The sequence below is a fragment of the Nomascus leucogenys genome, chromosome 6, assembly GCF_006542625.1.
Source record: "Nomascus leucogenys isolate Asia chromosome 6, Asia_NLE_v1, whole genome shotgun sequence".
In the NCBI taxonomy this organism is placed as follows: Eukaryota; Metazoa; Chordata; class Mammalia; order Primates; family Hylobatidae; genus Nomascus; species Nomascus leucogenys.
Genome location: NC_044386.1, coordinates 23,252,497 through 23,277,202, shown reverse-complemented (window position 1 = coordinate 23,277,202; position 24,706 = coordinate 23,252,497).

The window sequence follows — 24,706 nt, the reverse complement described above, 5'->3', positions numbered from 1 at the left end:
ATAAGTGCGAATTGAACAATGAGAACATATAGACACGGGGAGGGGACCATCACACACTGGGGCCTGTCAGGGGGTGTGGGGCAAGGGGAGGGATACCATTAGGAGAAATACCTAATGTAGATGACGGTTTGATGGGTGCAGCAAACCACCGTAGCACATGTATACTACCTATGCAACAAACCTGCACATTCTACACATGTATCCCAGAACTTCAAGTATAATAATAATAAAAGAAAATAATCAAGACCCAACCCAAAAGCACACCCACCATCTCTACAAATATTTGCATTTTTATCTTTTGTTAAGTGGAAAGTTTAGGTAAGGATGAACAATTTATTCAATTGAATTGATTTAATTTCTGGAAGATGTTTCTATGTTAAACAGTGAATTTATAACTATGATTTTATAGTCTTCTTGACAACCTTTTGGTATGAATCATCAACATAAAACATGACTCAGGATTATCCAAAACAATTCTTCTAAGGTTTGTACTAGGCATAAATATTTCCCTAATGGAGTCACTGGGTTCAGAGTGTTAACAGTGATGGATAGTGATATGTGAGAGAAAGTGACAGAGGACATTCACAAATCTCCAGAGGCCTTAATTTATCTTGTGAGATATATTATGGATGTCAATGATTGACAAAGGTATTCCTCAATTTTTTTTAATATAAAAGTTTATCTGTTGATAGTTATTATTCCAGACCATGCCTAAAACCGGAGTATGCTTCTTTTAACCTGAGAAATACACAGACATTAAACATAGTTATATTAAGATGTTTTAAGTATATGTAATTAAACTAGAATAATTTCACTTCTCTTTGGAATATCTATTTTCTCTAATCTTTGTTTTAGTTAACAAAAGAGCTCTCACAATCAATATGAAATAATTGAATTCTAAAGAATGTTAAAGAAAGCAAATAGTATCCCTATTAGATGAATTTTGTATCTGGGGCAGATACTATTTACTTGGTTCATAATATGTATGTATGTACACACATCCATATAATGAATATATAGAGATGTGTGTATACACACACATCCGTATAATGGATATATATAGATGTGTGTATACACACACATCCATATAATGGATATATATAGATGTGTGTACACACACACACACACATAGATGTAGAAAAGAAGTAAATGTTTGCTTTTCCTGTGGCCATAGAATCTTAGCAGTTTTATTTATCTTAATATACAAACAAACTTATTAATCTGAATTTGAAGCTTGAACCTGAGAAAGGCAAAATTTAAAAACTAATTTTAAGAAAGGATATGATATGAACATAAATAATAAATATTGATATATAAGAAATTGTTATAGGCAATATTTTTAAACCCAGGAAGCACATCAATAATTATAAAAAATTAATATTTATTTTCTAAATATAAGGAACTTTAAATTATTTAATTAAATTATGGCCTAAAGTCCCAAATGAAGTAATCTTAAAGTTTCATTATTTTATAAAATATTACTTCTAATTTTACATTTATAAATTTTTAACACTACTCTCAAGACCCTCCATATAAATCTTGTGTATAAGTATTTAAACATAAGATATATGTTTTATTTGTTTTGTAAATTATTATAATGAAAAATAATGTAATATGAAACACTGTAATGTAAATAATTATAAGAGCAGACAGTAATGTGAAAGATTATACCTTAATTGAAAAAAACAATATAATCAGTATATCAAATAAATAAAATAATACAAACATATAATATTGAATATGACATCTTAATGAACTTCAACTTCTCTTGAAAGATATGAAAGCTTATTATGAACATAATTTTATATTCATTTTAATTATTGTACTTTACATAGTCTCAATAATCTGTTCATTAATTAACACCTTTATATAAAGTAACCATAATTGATTTTCTCCAGATGAACAGAAAACAAGAAGACAGAAAATTTAAAACTGTGTAGTTATTTTTCTCCTGCATGTGTAGGAGCACACACATCATATTGTGTCTGCAAATTTCAAGGTGGCAAAAACAAATGTATATTAAACATCATCCTAAGGACTGCGAGCATTTTCTTAATTTTTAGCCACTCTACATGGATAAGAAGCAAGGGAATGAAAACTATTTTAGAACACAGAGATAATTTAGTGGTCAGCAAGTCAAAGAGAGAGGCTTCCCCAGAATCCAACCATGCTGGCACCTTGATTTTGGATGTCCGGCTTCCACAACTGTAAGAAAACAAATGTTTGTTGCAGTTTATGGCACTCGATTATAGCAGCTTCAGCTGACTAATACAATTGGAATGGGTTATAAACCGGTTTTTAAGATTGCTCAATACTGTAGACAAATATTACTATCTTTTCTAAAAAGTAGGAATTGCTTTTTCTTTCTTAGTTATTTATGTAGGGGAAGCCATCATCAGTTGTCCAGATATTCAACTCTGTGTTGATTCTCCATGAAGACAATGTTCATTTGTAGAGATCCTATATTTAGTTTGAAAGTTGATCAACATTATTTCATTCTGTTTTCATTTTTGAATCGTTTATTGATTTTATTACTGTCCAGAGACTTTTAAAATTCTGGGTAATGGATGCATTTCACAACAACAACTAAGCTAAAAGCATTCAGAGAAAGAACAGAACATACTCTGCATTTTTCAGACTTCACCATGAAAGTCTTAATGATTCCATGAGTCTACCTTACAAGGATAAGTTACCTTTCTTTGAAACTTGTGTTAGTGTAAAATTTGAGTTGTCTTCCCTTTGGAAAGCCAAAAAGGTCAAGAAAAAAAAGTCAGAATATTTTATTATCTTATTATCTAAAATTAATTTTATTTGATTTTTGGCATCCTGAGAGCATCAGATATAAGAATAATGAGAAAAAATATGATCAAAAAGATAAAGAAAAAGATGGAAAGAAAGCTATGAAGATAAGTGGTCCCAGGTTTCTAGGAGAATTTTGTCTCCTAGACATCTTCTAGGGAAGATGCTATTTACTTGTTTAATTTGGCGATTTATTTTGAGGGACTTAGTTCTGCCTTCAAGTTCTCACATTAAACAAGAACTAATGAGGTTAAAGCATTTAAAATCATAGTAATCAAACTTAAAAGAGGCTAATACATAAACCAAAATGCCAGTTTAGCAATTTAAAATGACTGATGTACGTCAACTGCCAGATTTTGCCAATTATTGGTTTAAAGCTCTCTCTGTATGTCAGAAGCTAAAACTACAAATTAGATTAGTAAGCAGGACTAGAGCGAGATCTTTTAGGACATTTTTCCGTCAAACTATTGACAGAGAATGAATAATATCATCTACTTGAATTGCATTTTTCTCTAGACAGGCAGATTGTATTCTTAAAATTAGAACATTCCATATTGCCAGAAACAGACTCACATATTCTAAAAAATTGATGCTGTTTTTTTCTAGAATCCATGAACTAACTCTACAAATCTTTGATTAAAACATAAAGTCATGTTTATATCCATCTTATGATTAATTACAAATTAATTTAAAAATTCAACAATAAATTATCAAGTACCACAATTACTTTTGCACCTACCTAATAATTCCCACCTTAATTGATTGACAGGCAAGTTTGCAATATGATATTTAATCTACTATATAGAAATAGAAAATAAGCAAATGAGAGACATAATGAAGGAAGAGTTCATTAAGCTGAGGAAAATCTTCAGCCCTTAATTGCAGGTACTCTCATGTTACTGAAAATAGAAATTCATATATTAATTTTAGATTCAGATGAATGCCTATGGTACTATCCAAGAGATGTCTAGGATTATTTCTGAAAATCAAGAAAAACACATATACTAGATTGCAGTAATTCATGAAAACAATAAAAACAGAATGGTAAGCAGGTAGATTTGAGAATGAAAAATATTTGCCTGTGAGTTCATGAAATATTGGACAATATGGACCAGATAATTGGGGAATGAATTGAAATTGAAAGCCCCTTAGCATGAACTTACTGCAAAAATAAAAATGCAAAAAAAAACTTTTAAAAGATGTAAAGACAAATGATTCACAAATGAATGAAAAATGGCTTTGTGACTTGAAAACTGAAGAAATGCACATTAAATAAGGACTGCAGTATCATTTAAAATTGAATATTAAAAATAGTATTGCCAATTCTATCATTATTTTGTTCCTTCTGACCTATATTTCGCACCTCATTCTTCCTTGTCCACAAATACTAACCTGTAAGGCTTCTATCAGAGGATACCTTTGCTCTCTGGCTTCTAGCTCATTGGCAAGCATGGGGAATCGACTGAGGTTTAAAGCAAGAGAGAAGAGTGAGGTTTAAGTTTTTATTCCCCCCAGCTCCTGTGTTGCAGAAGAGAGACTTTCTCTTGGCCAGCTTAATTCAGAGTGCAAATTAACCACTAGTCAGACATTTGGATTCCTCTGTAGGCCAGAGTAAATCACCCAACAGATTGGAATACTGCTACAAAATCAGAGCAATGATGACTATGTTCAGAAACCAGGAAATTGGAGTGTCATTTATTACTGTCTTGTTAAATTCTGGTCAATGTAAAACTGCAGTAATCCAATAAATACTAGAGGAATGATTACCAAGAACTCAGCACAGAACCACAGCATTGAGGTTCACCCAGCTAGGTACAGGACCCCCAACCAGACACACCAGGAACGCAATGTATAGGAAAGGCTAGCTACAGAAGTAGCCTTGTTTTATTTTATTTGCTTATGTTTTCTTTGTTGTACACATTTTTGTATGGAAAAATAGTGAATTACCTCTTAGGTTACTTATTAATTATGATCCAAATGTCACCATCACTGGACAGTGGAGAAGTTGAGGAGATTTTATGTATTTCTTATCCGACAGAATGAATAAAAATGTATGTGGAGGGGCAAAAGGACTGTATTGCTGAGTATCTCTTTAGATCCACTTGTTAACCTTCTTTTCTGTGTCCTTCCAATCTGAGCTATATGAACAAAATAAAAAATTGGCTCTTTCTGCTTTCTATTAAACAGTTAGTCAACATAGTCTTCTCTGTCACAGATTGCAATAATCTCCCTCGTTTGCCTTTCCAAACCTCAGGTGGTAGCAGAGCACAAGTATAACTCTCCCCAGTATTCTCTCTCTAGCAGTTTCCTCACATGTGCCCCAAACCATTGTAAACAGTCTTTTAATAAACTCAGAGCAAAGTATTCTTATGTAACCTTTCTGTATTCCTTTTATTCTACATGAGTTCTAATTGATGAGCTGTAGCACACAATATTTGGAGGAGTGTTGATTTGATAACATTACAACTTATTGCATTAGTTTTAAATTACTACACAGCTTTCAGAGGGCAGTTTGATCATTTGTATTCAATTAAAAGTATTAGTAAGGCTAGGCTAAACTGTGATAATAAAGCATTAATTCTTTCATTCTATTAACATGGATTGTTTCTCAGTTTATTTGTGTCTTCTTCAATTTCTTTAACCAATGTTTTATAGTTTCCTTTGTACAGATCTTTCACTTCCATGGTTAAACATATGCTTAAGTATTTTATTCCTTCTGGTGCTATTGTAAATGGGATTATTTTCTTAATTTTTTGTTTGGATAGTATATTATTAATGTATAGAATCATGACTGATTTTTGTATGTTGATATTTTTATTCACAACTTTATATCCTGTGTTAGTTTTAACACTATTTTTTGGAAAATTTGGAGACTGACATAGAAGATCACGTCATCTGCAAACACAAATGTTACTGTTTCCTTTCTGATTTGGATTGAGTTGAATGCTTCTTATTTCTTTTTTTAAAGGCATATTGTCATGTTTTATTGGAAGTATTTCTTTCCTTTGTAGAGTTAAATATTTCTTGTTCCTTCCAACTTTCATGTTAGATTCAGGAGACACAGGTGCAGGTTTGTTACATGGGTAAATTTTGTTTTACTGGGGTTTGGTATACAAAATTTCACCACCCAAGTAATAAGCATTGTACCTGATAGGTAGTTTTTCCATCCTCATGCTTCTCCCAGCCTCCATCCTCAAGTAGGCCCAGTGTTATTCACTCCTTCGTGTCCATCTGTACTCAAAGCTTAGCCCCAACAAATAAGTGAGAATACATGGTATCTGGTTTTCTGTTCCTGTGTTAATTTACTTATGATAATGGCCTCTAGCTGCATCCATGTTGGTGTAAAGGACATGATTTTGTTCTTTGTCATGGCTACATAGTATTCCATGGTGTATAGATATACAATTTCTTTATCAAGTCCACTGTTGATGGGCATATAGATTGTTCTATGTCTTTGCTATTGTGAATGGCTCTGTGATGAACATACACATGGGTGTGTCTTTATGGTAGTACAATTTATATTCCTTTTGGTATATATACCCTAATGGGATTGCTGAGTCAAATAAAATACTTTAAGTTGTCTGTTTTTGTTTTAAGGTGATTGTTTAATTTCTGTTTCAAATTGTTTGAGAAGTCTCCAAACTGCTTTCCAAAATGGCTAAAGTAATTTACATTCTCGCCAACAGTGTACAAACATTTCCTTTTCTCTGCAACCTAGCTAGCATCTATTATTTTTTGACCCTTTAATAATAGCCATTCTGACTAGTATGAGACAGTGTCTCATGGCTTTGATTTGCATTCCTCTAATGATTAATGATGTTGAATATTTTTTCATATGCTTGTTGACCACTTGTATCTCTTCTTTTAAGAAGTGTCTGTTCATGTATTTTGCCCATTTTTTAATGGGGTTGTTTGTTTTTTGCTTGTTGATTTGTTTAAATTCCTTATAGATTCTAGATATTAGACCTTTGTCAGATGAATAGTTTGCAAAAGTGTTCTCCCATTCTATACGTTCTCAGTTGACTCTGTTTATAGTTTCTGTTGCTGTATAGAAGCTCTTTAGTTTAATTAGATCTCATTTGTCAATTTTTGTTTTTGTGGCAACTGCTTTTGGAGTCTTCACTGTTAAACCTTTGCCACGGCCTATGTCCAGAGTGGTATTTTTTAGGTTTCCTTCTAAGGTTTTTATAGATTTAGGTCTTCCATATAAGTCTTTAAGCCATCCTGGGTTGTTTTTTTAATATGTCGTGAAAGTAGGGGGTCCAGTTTCAATCTTCTGCATGAGGTTAACCACTTATACTAGCACTATTTATTGAATAGGATGTCCTTTCTCCCTTGCTGGTGATTGTTAACCTTGTCAAAAATCAGAGGGTTTTAGGTGTGTGGCTTTATTTGTGGGTTCTCTATCCTATTCCATTGATCTATCTGTCTGTTTTTGTGCCAGTAACGTGCTGTTTTCACTACACTAGCCTTCTATTATTGTTTGAAGTCAGGTAACGTGATGCCCCCAGATTTCTTTTTTTTTTTTTCCTTAGGATTGCTTTGACTATTTGGCCCTGTTTTTGTTCCATGTGGATTTTAGAATAGTTTTTACTAATTCCGTAAAAAAATGCTGTTGGTAATTTGATAGGAATAGCATTTAATCTATGAATTGCTTTGGGCATTATGACCATTTTAACTATTAAGTTGATGCAAAAGTAATTGTGTCTTTTTTTCATTAAAAATAATGGCGAAAACCACAGTTACTTTTTCACCAACCTAATATTTTGATTCTTCCTATCAATGAGCATAGAATTTTTTCCATTTGCTTGTGTCGTCTTTGCTTTCTTTTAGCAGTGTTTTGGAGTTCTCACTGCAGAGATCTTTAGCCTCTCTGGTTAGCTATATTCCTAGGTATTTTATTCATTTTGTGTCTATTATTAATGGGGTTTTCATCTTCATTTGGCTCTCAGTTTGGATGTTATTGGTATATCAAAATGCTATTGATTTCTGTACATTTATTTTATATCCTGAAACTTTGCTGAAGTTTTTTTTATCATATATAGGAGGCTTTGGGCAGATACTATGGGGTATTCTGGGAATAGAATCATATTGTCTGCAAAAAGAGATAGCTCGAGTTCCTCTCTTACTATTTGAATGCATTTTATTTCTTTCTATTGAATAATTGCTCTGGCTAGGACTTCTAGTAATATATTCAATAGAAGTGATGAGAGTGGTCATCCTTGTTTTGATCTGGTTCCAAGCAGAATGCTTTCAGCTTTTCCCTGTTTAGTATGATGTTGGCTGCAGGTTTGTCATAGATGCCTCTTATTTTTTTGAGGTACATTCTTCAATATCTAGTTTGTTGGGGGTTTTTTAACATGAGCTGAGGTTGGATTTTGTCAAAAACCTTTCTGCACTTATTGAGATGATCATGTGGTTTTTGTTTTTAGTTCTGTTTATGTGATGAAAGACATTTATTGATTTGCATATTGTTAAACCCCCCTGTATCCCAGAATAAAAGTCCACTTGATCATGGTGAATTAGCTTTTTGATGTGCTGCTGGATTTGGTTTGGTTGCAAACCAAATACCATGTATTTGAGGATTTTTGTACCTATGTTCAGCAAGGATATTTGTTTGAAGTTTTCTTTTTTCACTGGGGCTCTGTCAGGATTTGGCATCAGAAAGATGCTGGTCTAATATAATGAGTTAGGGAGGCATGCTTCCTCCTTGAGATTTTGGAATAATTTGAGCAGGATTGGTACCACATCTTTATATATTTAGTAGAATTCATTTGTGAATTGGCCTGGTCCAGAATTTTTTCTGGATGGTAAGTTTTTAATTACTGAGTCAATTTTAGAACTTGTTTTGGTCTGTTTGGTGTTTCAGTTTCTTCCTTGTTCAATCTTGGAAGGTTGTATGTTTCCAGGAATTCATCCATTTTTTTTCTAGGTTTTCGAGTTTGTATCAGAGGTGTTCATAATAGTATCTGAGAGATTTTTGTATATCTGTGGGATCAGTGGTATTGTTGCCTTTGTCATTTCTGGATTGAGTTGATTTGGATCGTCTCTTTTTCTTCTTTATTAGTGTAGCTATATGGTCTATGTGTCTTATTTATTCTTTCAGATAACTAAAATTTGTTTGCTTCGTCTTTTTAGTGATTTTTGTACCTCAATTTTGTTGAGTTCAGCCTCATCTTGGTTATTTCTTATCTTCCGTAGCTTTAAGATTGGTTTGCTCTTGTTTTTCTAGTTCCTCTTCGTGTGATGTTAGGTTATTAATGTAAGATTTTCCTAACTTTATGATGTGGGCATTTAGTGCTATAAACTTTCCTTTTAACACTGATTTAGCTGAGTCCCAGATATTCTGGTATGTTGTATCTTTGTTTTCAGTAGTTTCAAAAAACATCTTGATTTCTGCCTTCATTTTATTGTTTCCTACAAGTCATTCAGCAGCAGATTGTTTAATTTCAATGGGATTGTATTGTTTTGAGAGCTCCTCTTAGCATTAACTTCTATTTATATTGTACTGTGGTCTGGAAGTGTGCTTGGTTTGATTTCATTTTTTAAAATTTTGTTGAGAATTGCTTTATGACCACGTGTTTGATTTTAGCATATGTGCCATGCGTAGCTGAGAAGGAGGAAAAAAAAGGATTTTATTTCTTCTTCATTTATGAAACTTAGTTTGGCTAGTTATAAAATTCTTTGTTGGAATTCCTGTTCCTTAAGGATGCCGAATATAGGTCGTCAATCTCTTCTGGCTTGTAGGGTTTCTGCTGAAAGGCCTGCTCTTCACCTGATGGGGTTTGCTTTGTAGGTGACCTGTCTCTTCTCTCTAGCTGTCTTTAATATTTTGTGTGTGTGTTTATCTTAGTGAATTTGATGACTATGTGTCTTTGAGATGGTCATCTTGCATAGAGAGTATGTGCCATGTACATTCTGTTGTTGGGTGGAGTGTTCTGTAGACGTCTGTTGGATTCATTTGGTCAATGTGAATTTTAGCTTCTTAATATCATTGTTAGTTTTCTGCCTTGATGTTCTGTCTAATACTATCAGTGGGGTGTTGAAGTCTTCCATTAAGTCTCTTCGTAGATCTTTAACAACTTCTCTTATGAATCTAGGTTCTCCATTGTTGGTTGCATGTATATTTAAGAAGGTTAAGTCTTTTTGTTGAATTGAACTTTTCACCATTATGTAATACCATTTTTCGTCCTTTCCAATCATTGTTCCTTTGAGTCTGTTTTGTTTGAAATAAGAATAGCAACACTTGCTGTTCTTTGTTTTCTATTTGCTTGATAGATCTTTCTCCATTCCATTACTTTGAGCGCATCGGTGTCACTGCATGTGAGACCTGTCTGTTATAGACAGAATAGAGTTAGGTTTTTCTTCTTTATGCAACTTGCCATTCTGTGTCTTTTAAGGTGGTGTTTAGTCCATTAATATTTAAGGTTAATATTTCTATGTATGGATTTGATCCTGTCATTTTGTTGTTAGGTTTTTTATGTACACTTGATTGTATAGTTGTTTTATAGTGACAATGATCTATGCACTTAACTGTGTCTTCACGGTGGCTGATAATACTCTTTCTTTCTCGTGTTTAGCACTCACTTAAGGATTTCTTATAAGGCAGGTCTGGTGGGAACAATTTCCCTTGGCATTTGCTTGTCAAAGAAAGGATTTTATTTCTCCTTCACTTATGAAGCTTAGTTTGACTGGACATAAAATACTTGGTTGGAATTTCTTTTCTTTAAGGATACTGAATATAGGCCCTCAATCTCTTCTGGCTTGTAGACTTTCTGCTGAAAGACCTGTTGTTAGCCTGATGGGGTTTGATTTGTAGGTGACCTGACTTTTCTCTCTAGCTGTCTTCAATATTTTTTCTTTTGTGTTGACCTTAGTGAATCCGATGACTATGTGTCTTTGGGACAGCATCATGCATAGTATGATTTTTTTCCTGAAATTCCTGAATGTAAATATGGACCCCTCTAGTCAGTTTGGGGAAATATTTGTGGAAAATATCCTCAAATGTATTTTCCAAGTTGCTTGAACTCTCTCCCTCTCTTTCAGGGACACCATTGAGTCATATGTTTGGTCTCTGTACATAATTTCATATTTGTCAGAGGCTTTGTTTATTTTTTAATTCTTTTTAATTTTTTTTTTTCTGCCTGAGTTGAATCAATAAAGCGGTCTTTGAACTCGAGATTATTTTCTTAGTTTTGTCTATTTTGCTGTTAATATAATTGTATTATGAAATTATTTTAGTGAACTTTTCAGCTCTATCATCTTAAAATGGCTATTTTGTCTTTCAGTTATTTTATTTTTTTTTTTTTAAGACTGGGTTTTGCTCTTGTCACCCAGGCTGGAGTGCAATGGCATAATCTTGACTTACTGCAACCTCCACCTCCAAGCAATTCTCCTGCCTCAGCCTCCCAACTAGCTGAGATTACAGGCACCGGCCACCATACCCAGGTAATTTTTGTATTTTTAGTAGAGACGGGGTTTTACCATTTTGGTCAGGCTAGTCTTGAACTCCTGACCTCAGGCAATCCACCCACCTTGGGCTCCCAAAGTGCTGGGATTACAGACCTGAGCCACTGCGCCCAGCCTGTCTTTCAGTTCTTGAATCATTTTAGTGAATTCCTTAATTTTTTCCACTTTCTCTTGAAACTTGATGATGTTTATTGCCATCCAGCTTCAAAATTTTGTTTGTCATTTCAGCCATTTCAACCTAGTTAAGAACCATTGCTGGAGAGATAGTGTGGTCTTTTGGAGGCAAGGAGACACTCTGGGCTTGGCATGGTGGTTCACGTCTGTAATCCTAACACTTGGGGATGCAAAGGTGGGAGGATCTTTTGAGCTCAGAAGTTCAAAACCAGCCTTGGCAACATGATGAAACCTCGTCTGTACCAAACATACAAAAATTAGCTGGGTGTGGCAGTATGTGCCCGTAGACTCTGGAGGCTAAGGTGGGAGGATCACCTGAGCCCAGGAGGTCATTGCTATGGTGAGCTGGGATTGTGCACTCCAGCCCGGGCCAAAGAGCGAGTCCCTGTCTCAAAAATAAACAAACAAAAACACGCTCTGTCTTTTAAAGTTACCAGAGTTCTTGTGCTGTTTCTTTCTCCTCTGTCTGGACTGTTGTTCCTTTGATTTTTGAAGTTGCTGTCACTTGAATGGTGCTTTTGGCTCTTATTTTCTTTGATGCCTTAGAGGATTTCTGTGGCATAAGTTGGGTTTGGCTGAATGGCTTTGCTTCTGGGCAAAGGGGGCCAAGAAACAACTCAGTACCCCTGGGCTGTATACTGTAACCTAGGGGGGTGAGCAGGGCCTGAGATTACACCCATGGCTTTGTTCTCTCTCCCTTCAAAATTAAGCATCTGATGCACTGGAATGGCCTAGGTGTTCCTGTCCCTGACAACACCAATCTGATTGTGAGTTCTGGCAAAAGCACTTCACTGGGGCAGTGACAACTGGGCCTACATTCACATATGGGTGCTGGTGGATGTAGGGCATGAATGACTTTTATTTCATTATCTTGTCTAATCGTTCTGGCTAGGACTTACAGTACTTTGATGAACAGAAGTAGTGAGAGTGGGCACTGTTGTTTTGTTTCTGAAGTTAGAGAAAAAAATTTTGGATTTTCACCATTGTGTATCATGTTAGCCATGGACTTGTCATATATAGCCCAAATTATCTTAAGGTACATTTCTTCTATATCTAATTTATTGAGAGTTTTGATCATGAAAAGATGTTTAAATTATTACATGCTTTTTCTGCATCTACTGAGAAGATCTAATGATTTTTGTCTTTTATTATGTTAATGCAGTATATCCCACTTTTGTTTTGCCTATGTTGAACCATCCTGGCATACCAGGATTAAATTCCACCTGATCATGTTATGTATAATCATTTTAATATGTTACTAAATTTGTTTTGCTGCATTTGGTTGAGAATTTTGGCATCTTGTATGTCAGGTACATTGGAATAAAATTTTCTTTCATTTCAATTTCCTTCTCTGGTTTTGATAACATGGTAACACTGGCCTTGTACAAATAAGTTTGGGATGTTTCTTCCTCTTTTTATTTTTTGCAGAGTTTAAAAGGATTTATGTTAATTCTTCAAATGTTTTGTAGAACTTAGCCTTGAAGTTATCTAGTTTGAGCTTTTCTTTTTGTTCAGAGATTTTTGATTACTTATATAGTCTTACTCATTACTAATCTGTTCAGATTTTCTAATTTTTCATGATTCAATCTTGGTAGGTTGTATGTTCCTAGAAATTAATATTTCTAAATTATTCAATTTATTGGCATATAATTTTTCTGAGCAGTCTCTTGTGACATTTTGTGTTTCTTTGGTGTTAAAATGTCCATACTACTTAAAGTAATGTACATAATCCATGCAATCCTGTAAAAATTCAAATTGCATTTTTCAGAGAAATAGAAATATTTATATGGAAGGAACCATCAAAAATGCGGAATAGCCAAACCAATTTTGAGCAAGAAGAGCAAAGCTGGAGGCATCATACTTACTGAATTCAAATTATATTACAAAGCTATACTAATCAAAAACTGTATAGTACTGAATAAAACAGGAAATTAGACCAATAGAATAGAACAGAGAGTCCAGAGATAAATACATGTATATACAGCCAACTAATTAAGACAAGAATGACAAAAATATATAATGGGTAATGGATAGTCTCTTTAATAAATGGTGTTGAGAAAACTGGATATCTGCATACAAACAAATAAAATAACACTTATGTTATACACAAAAATCAACTAAAATCGGTTAAAGACTTATATATAAGACTTGAAGCAATAAAACTCTTCAAAGAAAACAGGCAAGAAGCGCCTTGACATTGGTCTTGGCAATGATTTTTTTTTATATATCACAAAAAGAACAGGCCGCAAAAGCAAAAGTAAACAAGTGGGATTCGATCAAAGTAAAAACTTTCTACACAGAAAGTTTTTAACAAAATGAAATGGCAACCTAGTAAACAATAGAAAATATTTTCAAATCATATATGTGGTAAGGGTTAGCATCCAAAATATACAATGAAATTAGACAACTAAATAGCAAAAATCTACCAATAAACCTGTTAGTAAATCGGCAAAGTATCCAAAAAGACATTTTTCCGAAGAAGACATACAAATGGCCAACAGGTATCTGTGCTCAACATCACAATTCATCAGGAAAATGCAAATCAAAACCACAATGAGCTATCACCTCACACCTGTTAGAATGCCTATTATTAAAAAAAAAAACAAGAAGTATTGGCAAAGATATGGAGAAAAGGGATTCTTGTACAATATTGGAAAATTGATATAGACATTACGGAAAAGCATATGGAGATTCCTTAAAACTTAAAAAATAATATTACCATATAATTCAGAAATTCCATTTCTGGGCATAGAAATCAGGATCTTGAAGAGATGTCTGCCCTTAGACGTTCATTGCAGCATTATTCACAATAGCAAAGGTATGGAAACAAAATAAAAGTCCATAGAAGGATGAATGGATAAGGAAATTGTGATAAATACATACAATAGAATATTATTCAGCCTTAAAAACAGAAAACTTTGCCTTTTCAGATAATATGGATTATCTTAAACAAAATAAGCCAGACATACAAAAATACATTCCACATTAACTCACTTAGGTATGGAATCTTGAGGAATCAAACTCAGACGCAGATTGTAGTATGCTGGTTTTAAGGGGCTGAGGTAGAGAAAATGGGGAGGTAGTGGTTAAAGAGTGTGAAGCTTCAGTTATGCAAGATGAATAAATTCTGGGAATCAATAGAACATGGTGCCTATCACTAACAATACTGTGTTGTTTATTTCAAATTTGCTGAGATAGTAGATCTTATATTAAGTGATCTGTTAAAAAATAAGAAAAAAAAAGAAACAAAGTGAAACAAAAGAAAACAAACAATAGTAATAAAGAGGATGAGAGAAACTTTTCAAGGAGATAGATACGTTTATGACCTTGATGGCGGTGAGGTTTCATGGACATATTCTTATCCCAAAACTCAATGAGATGGGGACATTAAATACCACGGCTTTTAAAATGTCTATCCTATCATAATAAAGTAGTTAAAGTATGTAATTCAAAAAGGATACCCCAAAATTTAGTAGCTTAAAAAGCAAGAGGGTTTTTTCTTAAGTAAATGTTCTGGGCAGGTATATCGGCCAGCAGAATACTTTTCCACCTTGTCATCCAAAAGCTAAGCCCACAGCGGCTATGAAATTCAGCAGATGCCTCCAAGGTCACTTTGGTTGTTAGCAGGCCAGTCATTCGAGATGGACAAAGAACATGGGGTATCATACATGCGAGAATTTATGAACAAGATCTGGGAGGGGTACCCATCAATTCCTCTCACCTGTGATTGAATATAAATTAACCACATGGCCATTCCTAATTGTAAAGGAGGATGGGAAAAATAAACTAGTTTTATTATCAATAAAGAAGAGAATATATATCAGTTGGCAGCTAGCAGTCTTTCAATTCAAAAAGGTTTCTACAAAAACATTGAGTCTCACAAATATAGGTGCAGATCATGATATATTTTAATTTTTATAATGGGAAATTGGAAACAAAATACTTGTTCTACTATTGATTATTGATTAAACAATTATAGCTCATATATTAACAAATTATTATGGAGCCATTAAAATTTACAATTTAGAATATTTTAAAACATGTCATGTTGCTATATATTTATGTATTCCAGTACTTAAAATATTCAGTATATATGTATTCATCTTTAAAGATTGAAAAGAACTGGAAAAAAATATGAAATATGGTGATTTCTATATGTGGGTTTTTGTATTTCTGTAAATGCTTCTCTGTTTCTAAATAGTTTTACAATGATTATGTATAATTTTTAGAATCAAAATGAAAAGTGCAAAATTATTTATAATAGTTATATAAGCATGCCATTTGAACTACTTTAAATAAAGATAGGTAGCAAATTATTTTTACAATGAAAAATTATATTTTTCCCCATTCTCACTTGTTGGAGAAGAGGAACAGATTTTCCTCCCACATGCGAGAAAAAAATCACCTTGGAAAAAGGCAAAACATGCGACACTTTCATGCAAACCGAGACTTTTTCAGAGTAATGTCAGGTTCTGAAAACAGAAGTTTGTAATAGAAAGTGTTTAGTAACATTAATCACAGCATTTGGTACAGTCTTGCCCATAATGTCTAAACATTTATTTAAAGCTTTTTTAGAGTTTTAAAAGTACCTACATGCTGGGTGTTTTTTGAACTTCATATTAAAATATCAAATATGTTAGTTATTTATTTACAAATGTTCAAGGATTTTAATGGTATTAACACGTAAATAATTGCATTAAAAATAGACCTCCAATACGATTTATGCATCTTGCTATTAAAATTTGGGGGAATCTTAAAAGTTGCAAAAATTCCACTTTCTTTTCTTTCTTTGTGCTTTTCTAATGTGGCCTACATCCTCCCAAGCCTTATAGGATTAAAATTTTCTAAGCAGGGACAAAACTTTAAAGTGCAGTTTTCTTCCTGTAGACTTTGTAGCAGCATTTCTTAGGTAGCCAATTCAAATAATTTCTATTTCTTTTCAATGTTCAAGAAATAGTCAAAATGAAAAGGAATGAACTTAAGTAATAAATATGTATGTCTCTGTAGGCATGTGTGTCCATACACCTACATATATATATATATATATATATATATATTTACATATTTTATTCATATACATGAAATGTAGCAACAACTGATGCATGTAACTGAACCTGTCAAACACTTCTGATTGCCACAGTGGTGACATTGTCTGATATAATCAAGAATAATTTTACTTTTTCTCAGTTAAGTATACTTCACATGACTTTTGTCACTGAGGAATGACATTATCATAAACCAAACGATGAATGTCATTGAAACACTTTTTTTCTCAATAAATACCTTACTATATATCACAAATAGATAAGGATTTCACTATAATAGTATCATTATCAAACCTAAAAGATTAAACATAGTCCATTCATATTCTATAATAACAGTCCATGTTCATCTTTTTGAAATATTAAAAATACATTTTTATATAATTCAGATCCAAATGGGGTCCATCATTTAATTTATTACGGCCTCTTCTTCATTTAATCTGGTTCATGCCTTTTATTTATTCATTCACTGTTTAAATGGGCTCATTTATTCTTTAGAATTTCTCACTTTCTGAAATTGTATTATTTCACTCTTATGATGTCATCTAACTTATTCCTCTATTGCCTAAGCTTTTGGTGAATGTAAAGTTAGATTTAGAGGCTCAGTAAGCTCTGATAAGGACACTGTGAGTTTTCATACAAGGCAAGAAAGGGTATTAAGTTTACTACCTTACAGGAGTAAGCTTTAAAAGAAATGAAAATTCAAAGAATATCCTTTGACAATTTTCAAATAGAATATGGATTGGTAGGGAAAGACAGTAAAACATATTTATTCCTAATTTTTTAAAACCAAAGATGTAGTAATCGGCTGTACAGAGCACAAGTAAATGGAATATGAATTAGTGTGGCTTTTTCTGTCCCCCCGTTTCTATCTGGGGACACTCTTCATATGGGTAATGTCTTGTCATAGTCGGAAACACTTGTCTTTCCACAATCTTTTTATACTCCAGGTTGCAGCATCTTCTTCAAAGATTTACACTACTAATCTCTGCACCTCTCTTAAGTAAATATTATAAATATTAATGTTTTTCTATATCTGCAGCGGCACAGCATCAGCGAGGCCGTATCCTCTCAGCAAAGGCAATGGGATCCCTTCCCAGGTGGCCCTGAACAATCTCTGCCTTTCCAGGATCCCAGATAGCCCATTTCTATATAGAATTCTTTAGAGGCAGGGGAAAAGTGATAACATCAGCCCATATCCAATCTGAATGTAGCTGTGCATGCTTTTAATATAAGCCTGTTGTATAGTATTTTAAAGAACTAAATGAGACTATGATGGATTAGCAATTAATTTGCGTAATGCATTAAGAGGAAATTTTCCCTGTTTGAGACAGCAGATCAATTCAACTTAGTACCTGAAAAATAAAATGGCAAGATAATAGACCTGACAGAAATAAAACAGTGATGTTAGCTTTGCATATGAGACTATTCAGAACTTCTGATTTCTGTCTGCACAACACATTTGTAGGTGTCAATGGAACATTCTATTCATTTCATTAGAACTTTTGGATGAAACTCAATTTTCATTAAACTCTGATAATAGTCATATGAATAAAATGTGGTAGCTATTAATATTTTGGTATATGGATTGAATCTAAATATAAAAAAGGCTGCAGTAACCCAATATTCAATACATGTGGCATGCAGTCAGAGAGACAAGGCATTCACACATAAGATTCCTGTTGGATCAGATGAGATGCATTATTTTTAACTTTAAAATTCTAGGAATATATTATTCTGGAAAATATCTAAAGATATCTTCACAAATTTGAATATGTATCAGTAACTCAGATACCTCTTATTTTTTTTTTTTTTTTTTTTTTTTTTTTTTTTTTTTTTTTTTTGAGATGGAGTCTCATTCTGTAGCCTAGGCTGGAGTGCAGGGCAGTGGCACAATCTCGGCTCACTGCTACCTTCATTTTCCGGGTTCCAGTGATTCTCCTGCCTCAGCCTCCTGAGTAGCTGGGAATACAGGCACCCGCCACCACGCCCAGCTAAACTTATTTCTTTCTTAACTCCAAAAATGACTTGTAGTTTATAGTGATCTATCAAATATACACATCGAGTACGTCTTTCTTTTAAATAAATAGTACTCCTTAGTGAAAATTCATTTTTATTATACCTACTGAAATACAGCATCATTAAGTATAGCATCAGGACATTTTTATAATTGTATTTTAGTTATTTAGCCATCAACTTTATTATCAATATTTGGTTGGGGAAGACGAGATGATGAAAAAAACACAGCAACTGAAATGTGACAAACTGTATTACTATTTGATAAAAATGAGAAGGTAATATTTCTCTAGACAACTTTTATATATCTGGGCAGTTTGTTTGTCAGTCTATCTAGTGTCTCTGCCTCCATTCCCTCATTGAGCTACAAAAGCTACTCTGTATTATTTTGAGAATTCTCCCCACCACCATGCCCCCTGTAATGTGGTTGGTGTTGACCCTCCTACCTCTGCCCACATTAGGAGTGAGTATGTTACCCTAGTCTGGTTCACTGGTGTACCAAACCTCTGTGAAAAGTGATTAGGAAAGTAAAGACATGGCAGGAACAAGTCCTGTTCCTTTTCGTCTTTCTTGGCACACATGAAAGTATATTTAGCCATCTCTCCTCCTGTGTTCAGGTGGGTCCATTGATTGAAACCTTTTCAAGCCAGTAAATAGTGCTTTTCCTGTAGTTCCTCTCTCTTCTCTGCTGTGGAGACATTTAAGGGCATGAGTCGTAAGTTGAAGATGGCATGACTGCATCATACATGACTTGAGCAGCAAATAAAACTTTCTCGTGTTAAACTACAATAAGCTTGCTGAGTGTTTACCACTGCAGCTAACCTTATCTAGTCTAATAGAGATGAGTATGCAACCCTAGGTCAATGAGACTTAGTTCAGAGTTGTTGTTGGAACTGTTGTAAATATAAGCAATCTGCTTCTACTGATATTGTCAAAATCATAGACGGTAAGCTTAAGGCTACTTGAGATCAACTTGCATGGTGTGGAAGACTGAGTCCGAATTTAGGAAGCACAATAGAAATCAAAGCTAAGATATAGAGATAAGCACATGTCTTTCTTAAATCCTTTGAATATCCATCTGTAGCCATATTGGGACATTTCAATTATTTAATCCAATACATTCTCTTTTATCCTAAGCTAATATGAGCTTTCTGTCATTTGCATTTTGAAGAACTAAGATTGATAATAACCATAAATGTTTTAGTAGATTTTCTACAAACTTGCTACACCCGTATTTTAACCTTTGAACATGAAGATTCCCATTTGATTGATTTACACAGTGAACACAGAAATGACAGTGAGTAGAAAAGTTTATTTTTTAATTGTCCTTTATTTCATACCCCACCACGGAGTCAGCATGATTGTGATCCTGGTTTGGAGTTTTGTTTCTCGATGCTACTTAATTTAAATTAACTTCTGGATAGCTTTTCTATGTCACATTTTGTGTGAAAACACATGAACACACACACATAAATACAAAATTGTAATATCACTTTAAAAAGTATAACTTTTGAATAGTATTTAAATTCTGATTTTTTAGACAATTATAATACCCACTTTCATGTTGCAAACATTTTTATTTTTTGAATCATATTTCTAGCTATGAAAATATAATCCTATCACATACCTGCTGAGCTCCAGAAAATCTGTGCTCTTTAAGAATCAATTTCACAAACTTAATTTTTCTTGTCTTCTCAATTTTATTAGACTAAATCTCATAAGCACTGGGTTAAAATTAAACTACAAAAACTTTCTGAATCTTATTTTTATTGATTTCTCCATACACAGCTTTAAAAATGGCTACTATATACACTATGAAAGAATTTTGGCCTATATATGAAGACTCTTAAGAAATTATTTATATTTAGAATTATCTATGTGATTTTGAATCATAGAATTCTCAGCTTAATTTAGTGGACTGTATTAAGACTTTAAATTTTCTTTGTAATAGATCACAAATCAATTTATCCCAGCATAATGGCATATTTGTTTTACTTTTATTATTTTGTGAATCCAACATAGGGTTAAATGTAAAATAATATTTTCTAGAGAACACTTAATTTATTTTAAGGACAATATATTTAAAAATATAGACATTTTCTACAAGAATAAGCTTATTATCAGCTAATGTTTTTCTTGAATCATACATTTTCCATACTTTTTATAATTATGTCTCCTCATTAATTTATTGATCTATTTAATAATCATATATAACTTCAGGATACTGTAAACTATTGATCTCATTTATAATAGATTGCCTCCACACTTACCTTAATACCACTGAAATAATTTCACTAACATTAGAGAATAATTGCTTGTTTTTATCATCAGTTCTGAATACTGTCAGGTAATAATGTAAATAAGTTTGATCAGCTATCTCAGGAAGCAAAACCTCATAGTAGATTAACTAAAATTCCAAGACTTTTTGTTCATGTGGACTGTTTACTGGCCACAAATTATGTTACAATGGTTTGTATTAACTTTTCTTGCTGTAGATGCTAACAATGAGGTCTAATCAAATGCAACCATATAAATAAGTCAAATTAGGTATCCCAAACAACTTGGAAGCTATTGTCTTGCTGTAGATGCTAACAAAGAGGTCTGATTGAATGCTATCACATAAATAATTCAAGTTAGTTATCCCCAACAACTTGGAAGCTTCTGCCAAGGTTGTAAAATCAAATTTTTTGTCTTCATGTAAGTCATGGCACAAAATATTATACAAAAAATAATATGTGAGGAGCTCTTTCATATTATGGTGGCATTTCAAACACAGCAGGGCACGGTGGCTCTCTCTTGTAACCCCAGAACTTTGGGAGGTGGGGACGGGCAGATAGTTTGAACCCAGGAGTTGAAGAACAGCTTAGGCAACATAGTGGGATCTCATCTTTATAAAAAATAAAAAATTGACTGGGTGTTGTGGCGCATGCCTGTAATCTCAGCTATTTGGGAGGCTGACGCAGGAGGATGACTTGATTTCAAGAGGATGAGGCTGTATTTTGCCACTGTCCTCCAGCTGGGGCAACAGAGCAAGATCCTGTCTTAAAATAGAAAAAAAAAAAAAGGCCTATGGCTGAGTATGGTGGCTCATGCCTGTAATCTCAACATTTTAGGAGGCCAAGGAGCAGGGACTGCTTGAGCCCAGGAGTTTGAGACCAGCCTGGGCAACACAGTGAGACCTCATCTCTATTTAGCCTGGAATGATGGTGTGTGCCTGTAGGTCCAGCTACTTGGGAGGCTGAAGTGGGAGGATCACCTGAGCCTGGGAAGTTGAGGCTGCAGAGAGCCGTGATTGTGCCACTGCACTCCAGCCTGGGCAACGAGAGTGAGATCCTGTCTTAAAATAAAATAAAACTGGTTCATTATTCAACAGTTTTTCAACTAGAAGAACCTCTTTCACGATATTGATTCTTCCTATCCATGAGCATGGAATGTTCTTCCATTTGTTTGTGTCCTCTTTTATTTTGTTGAGCAGTGGTTTGTAGTTCTGCTTGAAGAGGTCCTTCACATCCCTTGTAAGTTGGATTCCTAGGTGTTTTATTCTCTTTGAAGAGATTGTGAATGGGAGTTCACTCATGATTTGGCTCTCTGTTTGTCTATTATTGGTGTATAAGAATGCTTGTGATTTTTGCACATTGATTTTTTATCCTGAGACTTTGCTGAAGTTGCTTATCAGCTTAAGGAGATTTTGGGCTGAGATGATGGGGTTTTCTAAATATACAATCATGTCATCTGCAAACAGGAACAATCTAACTTCCTCTTTTCCTTATTGAATACCCTTTATTTCTTTCTCCTGCCTGATTGCCCTGGCCAGAACTTCCAACACTATGTTGAATAGGAGTGGTGAGAGAGGGCATCCCTATCTTGTGCCAGTTTTCAAAGGGAATGCTTCCAGTTTTTGCCCATTCAGTATGATACTGGCTGTGGGTTTGTCATAAATAACTCATTACTTTGAAATATGTCCCATCAATACCGAATTTATTGAGAGTTTTTAGCCTGAAGGGCTACTGAATTTTGTCAAATGATTTTTCTGCATCTATTGAGATAATCATGTGATTTTGTCTCTGGTTCTGTTTATATGCTGGATTATGTTTATTGATTTGCATATGTTGAACCACCCTAGCATCCCAGGGATAAAGACCACCTGATCATGGTGGATAAACTTTTTGATGTGCTGCTGGATTCGGTTTGCCAGTATTTTACTGAGGATTTTTGCGTCGATGTTCATCAGGGGTATTGGCCTAAAATTCTCTCGTTTTTTTTTTTGTTGTTGTTGTGTCTCTGCCAGGTTTTCGTATCAGGATGATGCTGGCCTCATAAAATGAGTTAGGGAGGATTCCTTCTTTTTCTATTGATGGGAATAGTTTCAGAATGAATGATACCAGCTCCTCCTTGTACTTCTGGTAGAATTTGGCTGTGCTTCCATCTGGTCCTGGACTTTTTTGGTTGTTAGGCTATTAATTATTGCCTCAATTTCAGAGCCTGTTATTGGCTATTCAGGGATTCAACTTCTTCCTTAGTCTTGGGAGAGTGTATGTGTCCAGGAATTTATCCATTTCTTCTAGATTTTCTAGTTTATTTGCATAGAGGTGTTTATAGTATTCTTTGATGGTAGTTTGTATTTCTGTGGGATCGGTGGTGATATCCCCTTTATCATTTTTTATTGCATCTATTTGATTCTTCTCTCTTTTCATCTTTATTAGTCTTGCTAGCCATCTATTAATTTTGTTGATCTTTTCAAAAAATCAGCTCCTGGATTCATTGATTTTTTTGAAGGGTTTTTTGTGTCTCTATCTCCTTCAGTTCTGCTCTGATCTTTGTTATTTCTTGCCTTCTACTAGCTTTTGAATGTGTTTGCTCTTGCTTCTCTAGTTCTTTTAATTGTGATGTTAGAGTGTCAATTTTAGATCTTTCCTGCTTTCTCTTGTGGGCATTGAGTGCTATAAATTTCCCTCTACACACTGCTTTAAATGTGTGCCAGAGATTCTGGTATGTTGTGTCTTTGTTCTCATTGGTTTAAGAACATCTTTATTTCTGCCTTCATTTCGTTATTTACCCAGTGGTCATTCAGGAGCAGGTTGTTCAGTTTCCATGCAGTTGAGTGGTTTTGAGTAAGTTTCTTCATCCTGAATTCTAGTTTGATTGCACTGTGGTCTGAGAGACAGTTTGTTATAATTTCTGTTTTACATTTGCTAAGGAGTGCTTTACTTCCAACTATGTGGTCAATTTTGGAATAAGTTTGATGTGGTGCTGAGAAGAATGTATATTCTGTTGATTTGGGGTGGAGAGTTCTGTAGAGGTCTGTTAGGTCCACTTGGTGCAGTGCTGAGATCAATTCCTGGATATCCTTGTTAACTTTCTGTCTCGTTGATCTGTCTAATGTTGACAGTAGGGTGTTAAAGTCTCCTATTATTATTGTGTGAGAGTCTAAGTCTCTTTGTAGGTCTCTAAGGACTTGCTTTATGAATCTGGGTGCTTCTGTATTGGGTGCATATATATTTAGGATAGTTAGCTCTTCTTGTTGAATTGATCCCTTTACCATTATGTAATGGCCTTCTTTGTCTCCTTTGATCTTTGTTGGTTTAAAGTCTGTTTTATCAGAGACTAGGATTGCCACCCCTACCTTTTTTGTTTTCCATTTGCTTGGTAGATCTTCCTCCATCCCTTTATTTTAAGCCTATGTGTGTCTCTGCATGTGAGATGGGTCTCCTGAGTACAGCACACTGATGGGTCTTGACGCTTTATCCAATTTGCCAGTCTGTGTCTTTTAATGGGAGCATTTAGCCCATTTACATTTAAGGTTAATATTATTATGTGTGAATTTGATCCTGTCATTATGATGTTAGCTGGTAATTTTGCTCGTTAGTTGATGCAGTTTCTTCCGAGCATAGATGGTCTTTATAATTTGGCATGTTTTTGTAGTGGCTGGTACTGGTTTTTCCTTTCCATGTTTACTGCTTCCTTCAGAAGCTCTTGTAGGGCATGCCTGGTGGTGACAAAATCTCTCAGCATTTGCTTGTCTGTAAAGGATTTTATTTCTCTTTCACTTATGAAGCTTAGTTTGGCTGGATATGAAATTCTGGGTTGAAAAATTTTCTTTAAGAATATTGAATATCGGCCCCTACTCTCTTCTGGCTTGTAGAGTTTCTGCCGAGAGATCCGCTGTTAGTCTGATGGGCTTCCCTTTGTGGGTAACTTGACCTTTC